This window comes from Bufo gargarizans, chromosome 4 (assembly GCF_014858855.1).
Source record: "Bufo gargarizans isolate SCDJY-AF-19 chromosome 4, ASM1485885v1, whole genome shotgun sequence".
Classification (NCBI taxonomy): domain Eukaryota; kingdom Metazoa; phylum Chordata; class Amphibia; order Anura; family Bufonidae; genus Bufo; species Bufo gargarizans.
This window is the reverse complement of record NC_058083.1, coordinates 287,950,012-287,960,991: the sequence shown is the minus strand read 5'-3', so window position 1 is coordinate 287,960,991 and position 10,980 is coordinate 287,950,012.

Here is a 10,980-nt window from a genome sequence, read left to right as displayed (position 1 = left end):
AACAGACAATCTGGCTTCATTTCAGCAGAGAATCAGTCTTCATGTCATAGCAGAGAATCAGGCTTCACGTCACCCACCACTGCAACAGTCCATTTTCATAAATTTAGGCCCAGGACCCAGGCAGAGGAGAGAGGTCCCGTAACAGACAATCTGGCTTCATGTCAGCAGAGAATTAGTCTGCATGTCATAGCAGAGAATGAGGCTTCACGTCAGCCACCACTGCAACAGTCCATTGGCATATATTTAGGCCCAGCACCCAGGCAGAGGAGAGAGGTCCCGTAACAGACAATCTGGCTTCATGTCAGCAGAGAATCAGTCTGCATGTCATAGCAGAGAATGAGGCTTCACGTCAGCCACCACTGCAACAGTCCATTTTCATAAATTTAGGCCCAGGCAGAGGAGAGAGGTCCCGTAACAGACAATCTGGCTTCATGTCAGCAGAGAATTAGTCTGCGTGTCATAGCAGAGAATGAGGCTTCACGTCAGCCACCACTGCAACAGTCCATTGGCATATATTTAGGCCCAGCACCCAGGCAGAGGAGAGAGGTCCCGTAACAGAGACTCTGGCTTCATGTCAGCAGAGAATCAGTCTGCATGTCATAGCAGAGAATGAGGCTTCACGTCAGCCACCACTGCAACAGTCCATTGGCATATATTTAGGCCCAGCACCCAGGCAGAGGAGAGAGGTCCCGTAACAGACAATCTGGCTTCACGTCAGCAGAGAATTAGTCTGCATGTCATAGCAGAGAATCAGGCTTCACGTCAGCCACCACTGCAACAGTCCATTGGCATATATTTAGGCCCAGCACACAGGCAGAGGAGAGAGGTCCCGTAACAGAGGATCTGGCTTCATGTCAGCAGAGAATCAGTCTGCATGTCATAGCAGAAAATCAGGCTTCACGTCACCCAGCACTGTAAGAGTCCATTTTCATAAATTTAGGCCCAGCACCCAGGCAGAGGAGAGAGGTCCCTTAACAGACAATCTGGCTTCATGTCAGCAGAGAATCAGTCTTCATATCATAGCAGAGAATCAGGCTTCACGTCACCCACCACTGTAAGAGTCCATTTTCATAAATTTAGGCCCAGCACCCAGGCAGAGGAGAGAGGTCCCGTAACAGACAATCTGGCTTCATTTCAGCAGAGAATCAGTTTTCATGTCATAGCAGAGAATCAGGCTTCACGTCACCCACCACTGCAACAGTCCATTTTCATAAATTTAGGCCCAGCACCCAGGCAGAGGAGAGAGGTCCCGTAACAGACAATCTGGCTTCATGTCAGCAGAGAATTAGTCTGCATGTCATAGCAGAGAATGAGGCTTCACGTCAGCCACCACTGCAACAGTCCATTGTCAGATATTTAGGCCCAGCACCCAGGCAGAGGAGAGAGGTCCCGTAACAGAAGATCTGTCTTCATGTCAGCAGAGAATTAGTCTGCATGTCATAGCAGAGAATCAGGCTTCACGTCACCCAACATTGGAACAGTCCATTGGCATATATTTAGGCTCCGGCACCCAGACAGAGGAGAGGTTCATTCAACTTTGGGTAGCCTCGCAATATAATGGTAAAATGAAAATAAAAATAGGATTGAATGAGGAAGTGCCCTGGAGTCCAATAATATATGGTTAAGGGGAGGTAGTTAATGTCTAATCTGGACAAGGGACGGACAGGTCCTGTGGGATCCATGCCTGGTTCATTTTTATGGTGGACACTAAATAACTTGCCCATCCACAACAGGACAGCGGTAACGACAGATTTAGCGGGATATAAATTTGAGGCCTACTATTTAGGCGCTGGGTGACCGGTATGGATTTAGTGACAGAATTAGACTTGGAAATGCACAGTAGCGTGTGTGTGAAGTTATTCTGAATGACCCTATGTGCACCTTGAATATTATATACCCTTTTAGGGATAGATTTCAAATAGATCTGATATAGCAGAAACCACTAAATTATGAAATTGCTAAATTGGGAATTGTATTTCAACCCAGAACAAAAAATGTGCTTTGACGGACACTAAATAACTTTCCCAGCCACAACAGTACAGCGGTAACGAGAGATTTAGCGGGATATAAATTTGAGGCCTAGTATTTAGGCGCTGGGTGACCGGTATGGATTTAGTGTCAGAATTAGACTTGGAAATGCACAGTAGCGTGTGTGTGAAGTTATTCTGAATGACCCTATGTGCACCTTGAATATTATATACCCTTTTAGGGATAGATTTCAAATAGCTCTGATATAGCAGAAACCACTAAATTATGAAATTGCTAAATTGGGAATTGTATTTCAACCCAGAACAAAAAATGTGCTTTGGCGGACACTAAATAACTTGCCCATCCACAACAGGACAGCGGTAACGACAGATTTAGGGGGATATAAATTTGAGGCCTACTATTTAGGCGCTGGGTGACCGGTATGGATTTAGTGACAGAATTAGACTTGGAAATGCACAGTAGCGTGTGTGTGAAGTTATTCTGAATGACCCTATGTGCACCTTGAATATTATATACCCTTTTAGGGATAGATTTCAAATAGCTCTGATATAGCAGAAACCACTAAATTATGAAATTGCTAAATTGGGAATTGTATTTCAACCCAGAACAAAAAATGTGCTTTGACGGACACTAAATAACTTTCCCAGCCACAACAGGACAGCGGTAACGAGAGATTTAGCGGGATATAAATTTGAGGCCTAGTATTTAGGCGCTGGGTGACCGGTATGGATTTACTAACAGAATTAGACTTGGAAATGCACAGTAGCGTGTGTGTGAAGTTATTCTGAATGACCCTATGTGCACCTTGAATATTATATACCCTTTTAGGGATAGATTTCAAATAGCTCTGATATAGCAGAAACCACTAAATTATGAAATTGCTAAATTGGGAATTGTATTTCAACCCAGAACAAAAAATGTGCTTTGACGGACACTAAATAACTTTCCCAGCCACAACAGGACAGCGGTAACGAGAGATTTAGCGGGATATAAATTTGAGGCCTAGTATTTAGGCGCTGGGTGACCGGTATGGATTTACTAACAGAATTAGACTTGGAAATGCACAGTAGCGTGTGTGTGAAGTTATTCTGAATGACCTTATGTGCACCTTGAATATTATATACCCTTTTAGGGATAGATTTCAAATAGCTCTGATATAGCAGAAACCACTAAATTATGAAATTGCTAAATTGGGAATTGTATTTCAACCCTGAACAAAAAATGTGCTTTGACGGACACTAAATAACTTGCCCAGCCACAACAGTACAGCGGTAACGACAGATTTAGCGGGATATAAATTTGAGGCCTAGTATTTAGGCGCTGGGTGACCGGTATGGATTTAGTGACAGAATTAGACTGGGATATGGCCAAAAAATAACCACACTATTGCTGGTTAAATGCACTTGGTGACGGGCGCAGCTTGCCCCTGATGTAGTATATGGCTAAAAAATGAACAGACTATTGCTGGTTAAATGCACTTGGTGTCACAGCTTGACCAACCACACTACTGAGGGTTAAATGCACTTGGTGACGGGCGCAGCTTGCCCCTGATGTAGTATATGGCCAAAAAATGAACAGACTATTGCTGGTTAAATGCACTTGGTGACGGGCGCAGCTTGCCCCTGATTTAGTATATGGCCAAAAAATGAACAGACTATTGCTGGTTAAATGCACTTGGTGTGATAGCTTGACCAACCACACTACTGAGGGTTAAATGCACTTGGTGACGGGCGCAGCTTGCCCCTGATGTAGTATATGGCCAAAAAATAAACAGACTATTGCTGGTTAAATGCACTTGGTGTGACAGCTTCACCCTGATGTAGGCTTTAGCCAAAAAACAACCACACCATTGAGGGTTAAATGCACTTGGTGACAGGCGCAGCTTGCCCCTGATGTAGTATATGGCCAAAAAATAAACAGACTATTGCTGGTTAAATGCACTTGGTGTGACAGCTTCACCCTGATGTAGGCTTTAGCCAAAAAACAACCACACCATTGAGGGTTAAATGCACTTGGTCGCAGCTTGTGCTGGCGCACCACAAGACACAAAATGGCCGCCGATCACCCCAGAAAAATGTGACTGACAAACGGTCTGGGCAGCCTAAAAACAGTGAGCAATTGAGTATCAGCAGCTCAATGACCCACAGCTGCAGATCGATCAATAATCAAGTCCTTTGGAGGAGTTAATCTGCCTAATCTCGCCCTACTGTCGCAGCCGCAACCTCTCCCTACGCTAATCAGAGCAGAGTGACGGGCGGCGCTATGTGACTCCAGCTTTAATAGAGGCTGGGTCACATGGTGCTCTGGCCAATCACAGCCATGCCAATAGTAGGCATGGCTGTGATGGCCTCTTGGGGCAAGTAGTATGGCGCTTGTTGATTGGCTGCTTTGCAGCTTTTCAAAAAGCGCCAAGAAAGCGTCACAAAAGCGCCAAGAAAGCGACGAACACCGAACCCGAACCCGGACTTTTACGAAAATGTAAAACTATACAGTTCGAGTTCGCTCATCCCTACCCATGAGACAAGCGGTCTAAGGCAGTATTGCCAACTACTGTACAACATATTTGCTGCTCTAAACTCTACTGTATATACGTGTGTGTGTGTGTGTTGCTGGGACAGTGGCCCTCAAGTGTAACCCTAGTTTTATGAAGCCCATTTTATTGAAGTATGTAAACACATACAATAAAAGGCTTGTGAACAAAACGTGTCACTGGTTGGTACGTATCTCACAAATGGTATGAACACAGAAGGCATCTGCACATACATAATACAAGTCTCCATAAATACTACAGCAAAATATAATATACACAAGCAGAGGAGTAGCAAATGGCTTATGGGCCCTGGTGCAAGATCTCATCTTGGCCCCCGCCCCTTTCCCTCAGTACTTTGTGGCAAGGGGCAGGGGTGCACCTAGCCTTTCTGCTACCTGAGGTCCTGAGGTAAAAATTAAGAGAGCACCCACCCATGCCAAATTCTTAACCTAACCCCTTCCCTCCAGCCCTAATGTTAAAGACATACTTGGAAAACATTACATACAGGGCTACAAAATATACAGGACAATATCGTACTACATACCTCTTACATCCAGTGATGTCTTCTCTGATGTAGACATTCTCTTCGCTTATCTTCTCCATTTAGACCAGATCGCCATGATGACTTCTTTCAGCCATCTCTTGTATCTGCAGAGTTTGATAAAGAGACATCTTAGTTTCCTACTTTTCCATCATCCTCTCACCTTCTGAACACCCCATCCTACCACCTTCAATACTGTGCCCGCTGTGCTCCCCAATACTATACTGCAGAAACCGTCCCCCTAAAAATACTAGTACCACACAGATTGTGTCCCCTTCAATAATTATTGGCACAATGCCCTAAGAATATAGCAAATACTTTCCCTGACACTAATAGTGTAAACATATTGTCCCCCAAGAATAATTGTCCTAAGTTGATACTATGCCAGGGTGCCTCCCCCCCCCCACTGTAATACTACTACCCAATAGAAATAATTACCTCCCAGAGTGCATAGTATTAACAGTACTCCCAATAGTAATAATGCTCCCATTGAGCCATACTAGTAATCATGTCCCCATAGCCCCACAGTACTAATACTTCTCCTTATAATGTGTGCTTGGCACAGTTTTAGGGATTTGCAGATGGGGGTCATATAATATTTGCAATTGGAGCCCAGAATAATTTTACTAGCGGACCCCAGTCTAACACCCCAGTCCAAAACTGTTTACTTGCTATACTGAATAACATATTTGGCTCATTACCATGTTTTAATTGAAAGGGTACATAGGGGGTCATTTATGATTAGAAGTACGCCACTTTTTGGCATACTTTTGTTGCAGATTAAGTCGCAAAGGGGATTTGCGGCTGAATCTGTGACTTTCCCCATTCGCGCCACTTTTCTGAGGTGGGAGAATGACCAGCCCGACTCATTTATAATTTTTTACGCCTGTTTTTGGCGTATAATATTACTTAAATCTACATTAGCAAGGTAGCAGGGTCTAAAATGGCGGTCTTAATAAATGGCCCCAATAGTTTTAACTATAGTTTTTACAATAATGTCCTGTTAAGAAATCTAGGTAAGGGTTAAATATTTGGGAACTCTCTTCAGCAGGGAAGGGCACAGTGCAAACATGTTTTGAGCACATTCCATAATCAGAATTTCAGGAGACTCATACACTGCCTGATGAAGCAGAGTTACTTGCGCTGTTTATATATACGCTTATAGGGACATATGTACTGGGCACTTTCCCAGTCTGATTTTCATAATTCCAGGATTCATAGACTACAATTAAGGATCTGTTTGCATCACATTAAAGCCCTCCATACATGAAATACCATATGCACCAGAAAAAGCTCATGAAGTTCACATCCAATGGAGGCCTCTTACAGATGCCATAGAGTGACTTGTCACCCATAGGTTTCAATTGTAAATAAAATAAAAACCAAACACTGTGTGGTACAGTTATTTTTTTACTCTATACCATGGGATGGAATAGCGTATTCTTTTTCTTTTGAGGGATACCAATGTATAATGAACTAGCAAAGGCCAAAAGACAACTCTTTGTCCTCTTTGGGGACTTTAGAGCCCTTTGGAAACAGTAGCATGTACACCTGGAGCTTTTCCTGACATACAAAATGAGTGGACATCACAAACATAGCCTAATAAATCTTACTTACCTGTTTTATCTCTGTAAACCAATTTCCCTACTGGATGTATTAGCTACTGGTATATGAAATTCTTAGGGTAACTGTAATTTTTTATTTATTTATTGAGCAATGGCAGTCATATAAAGGTTATTTCTTATATACTTTATTAGGGAAGTATGTTATGTTTTTATTAAAAAAACATCCTCTAAAATGTTCCCTTAGCAACCCTCTGAAGGTTTTTAAGGAGATTCCACCCTCTGCATTCTACTGAAAGCTGTTTACTGTAACAGCCTCCCTCTCCTCTCCCTAGCCCAGCCACTGCCTCTCTACCCCAGCTGATGTACCCTTGCCTCTCTGCCTTCTCAGTTTGTCTTTGGTTAGCGCTGGGATAACAGGAAAAGGAGAAGGGCTACAGCAGCCAGTGCTGACCCTGCTCCTCTCCCCATCTTCCCAGCACTAACCACAGCAGTGGCGTACCTACCATATAGGCAGACCACGCAGCTGCTATGGGGCCTTTGAGGAAGAGGGACCTGCAGTGGAGGAGAGGCCCCACCACCTAATTGCTCCTGTCTATCTTTATAAAGCTAAAGGAGATTTGATGATGTCATCACAGGTCCTGTAAGGGAACTGCACAGTGTAAAGTGTAGTTCCCAGGTTAGAACAGTTAATCTGCCAGGACCTGTGATCACATCATCTTCAGCATCACAGGTCCTGCAGGATCTAGCAAAGGAACTGCACCAAAAATGGTGTAGTTCCTAGGTTTGAAAGGTACATCTGCCAGGACCTGTGATGACATCATCACAGGTCCTTCAACCCCTAACAGCAGGTATTAGAAGTTCACAATTGGCTCTGCATTGATCCATACAGACTGGAATGGAGTGGTAAGAAGAGGGCCTCCACTTCTTGTCATTTACCCCCCCCCCCCCCATGCCCTGCTTTTACTGATTGCACACTCATGTATAATACTTCAGACAGTTACAGTGACCACTACCTCATGTACCTCCCACACAATGACCATAATGCATAACTGGATAAGTATAAGACTGGCAAGACTGGCACTCACTATGCAGGTCACATCCACAGCAATTAAAACAGCAAGAATAATCACACTATAAAAAAATATACATCACACTATTAAACATCACAATTTCCGGAATGGTATCTATAATATAATCACATATAGAATGTCCCATAAAAGTATGTCTAAAAAATACAATCCACTGGTGGTACGGTCCTATATATGGGGTAAGATCCTCTATGTAAAAAAACGCCTAAGAAATAGAAATTCTTTCAGCTGGGTATGGTTGTGCTACCCAAATCCCGCTTTTATGACCTATATGGTCAGCAAATTCCGTATTGACGTTTGGACAATGTTCCTTTAAATTTGGGATATGATATACATCCAGACGGTGACAGCTCCCAAGAGTCCGTCTATTTGAAATACAATGTCCACATTAAATCACAGTCTGGTCCATGTGGAGCAGAGCGCTTCTTTCAAAATTATGGTGATAATAGCAGCAATGTCACCTGGTGGTCGGTGCTGGGGGAGGATATCGCTTACCGGTATATGTTAGTGCCCGGCAGTCCCGTTAACCAGCTCTCCACCGCACGGCTGTGGCTGCTTCCCGGCGTCCTCGCTCTCTGGTATATGTCACGTGGTCTCTTTCAGAGATATCGCGAGACTTGGTACCTTTGTTCCGGTATTCAAGTGAGATTATACTCACAGCAGCAGAAAATGGAGCGCTCCAAGTTTGTAGGTAGTTTAAATCGTCCTAATCATGTCCGGATTCCTTATCAAAGCAGGGATATAACGCCAGACGCGTTTCAGGGACTTCACTCCATAACTGACCGTGGAGTAACTGACCACATATTTCTATAAACAATGCATCTACAGTATTATACCTTGTATGCCTCACATCAATACACTGCTCTGTGTATATATATATATATGTTGAAGGCTGCTTGCAGCCTGTAATTGTGGGAGGAGCGCACTTACCCTATTTTAACCCCCTCCTACAAGCAGAAGGGCGCCCGTTGTTGCATGCTATTGCTTCTTGCTTCAGCAGCTTAGCGCCTGACATCACTTCCGGTCGCGTCTCCCGTCGGTGCATCTCCCCGCAGCCCGTTCGTGATCCAGCAAACAGAAAGTAACAGATAAATGTTCAACACTTAGCTTTTGTAGCAGACAGGAGAACAAGACCAGCGTGCACACACACTCCAGGAAGAAATATAAGCCGCCCAGAAAAGCATTCTGGGGAGGAATTTAAAGGGAAGCAATTAGTCCAACACATGACAGCTGAGAGAGGCTAACGAGATGAGAAACTGAATACCACAACAAAGTCAAGGAGGAGGTTCTAAAAGACCTCTGTCAGAGCTTCTCAGCTGTCTGGTTGTGACAAAACCTGGACATGGAGCTGTTCTGTCGCCATTTTGCCGGGTTGCAGGCCCCCACGTGCGCAGCGTGCCAGTCCATACAAAACACGGCCGACTGGTGTCCCAACCTCCCCACCTCGGGCCGGGAGGGTTCCCTGCCAGGCCGCTCTGGCACACAACGGTTCCAAGGGTCCACTGACAAGCTGGGCAGGCCCATTACTTACTTAGGGCAGAGTCAGGTCTGCAACAACTTCAACGCCGGGGGTTGTGGTTTCAATAGTTGTAGGGCCTTGCACGTCTGCTCCCTCTGCTTCAGGGCCCACCCCCGCTCCAGCTGCCCGAAGAGACAACGTAAGACTCTATGACTGGCCGACATCAACATCGAGCTCTTGGGCGTCCTGCTGCGAGACGACCCCGATCACCAGTCAGTAGAGTTTCTTCTCGCCGGCTTCGAGGGGGGCTTCGATACGGGCTTCATTGCCCTCCCTCAAGTTTCCTGGGAGGGAAGGAACCTACAGTCTGCTAATCAGGACCCAGAGGCGGTAACCACCCTGTTACAGGACGAGGTTCGAAAGGGTTTTCTCCTAGGCCCGTTCAAATCCATCCCCTTTGCTACTTGGAGGATAAATCCCATTGGCCTGGTCTCCAAGCAGGCCTCCAATAAAAAACGTCTGATATACGACTTGTCAGCTCCTCACATGTCGCCGATCCCCAGCCTTAACTCCCTGATCCCGTCAGAAGAATTCTCAATGTCCTACGCGTCCATAGACGAGGCCATCCAGTACATCCGGCTTGCCGGGGAGGGGGCTAGGTTGGCCAAGGCCGACATCGCGGACGCCTTTAAACTGCTCCCCATCCTTCCTCGGCTATGGCAATATTATGGGTTGCATTGGGCAGACGGGTTCTATTTCGCTGACCGGCTCACCTTTGGGTCAAAAAGCAGCCCGTGGCTGTTCGACAGGTTCGCCTGTGCGCTGCACTGGATCCTTGTCCATCATGGGGGTCTGGACATGGTCATACATTATTTGGATGACTTTCTGATCGTTGAGAGGCCCCAGAGCCCCCCCTCAGGGTTGGCGAGTTTGCTCCAGCTGTTCGCCGGCCTCGAGGTCCCCGTGGCATCCGCCAAGACAGAGGGTCCAGGCACCAGGGTTACCTTCTTGGGCATCACCCTGGATTCGGTCCGCATGGAGGCCAGCCTCCCCGTGGCCAAGCTGGCTAAGATCAAGGCCGCCGTTTCCTCCGCGGCCTCTTCCGGAGTCTTGTCCAAGCGGGAGCTCCAGTCCCTGTTAGGGTTCCTTGCCTGGGCATTCAAAATCATGCCACAGGGCAGGTCCTTCATTTCCCGGCTTCTCAATCTCCTCCCGACCGCTCCGGATCAGGACTCCACCGTCTGGCTGGACGGTCACGCCATGGCGGATCTTCAGATGTGGCAAGCTTTCCTGACCGGGTGGAATGGCATCTCATTATTTGTGCCATCCCCGGACGCAGCATCCGCCACGGTTTTTACCAATGCCGCGGCCTCCCGTGGGTTCGCGGCAATCTTCTATCTGCAGTGGTTGGTCGGCAGTTGGCCGGTGGAGCTCCTGTCCGAGGCTGAGGCCATGAGGTCCTCGCCGCTGTTGGAGTTATACCCCATAGTGGCGGCTGCCCACGTTTGGGGTCCGCTCTGGGCGAACAGGTCAGTCATCTTCAGGACGGACAGTCAGGTCCTGGTAGAGGTTATTTCAAAGGGGAGGGCCAAATCTCCCAGGATCATGGCCCTGCTACGTAAACTTGTCTGGCTGTCCTTGAAGTTTAACTTCCATGTCTTCGCTTTCCATATCCAGGGAACGCAGAACGTGACGGCCGACGCCCTGTCTCGTTTTAACCTCAATGTTTTCTTCCAGGAACTCCCGGAGGCAGATCCTGTCGGCATTCCAGCTCCACCTTACAGCGCCCTCCTGCTGAGCTAGAGCCC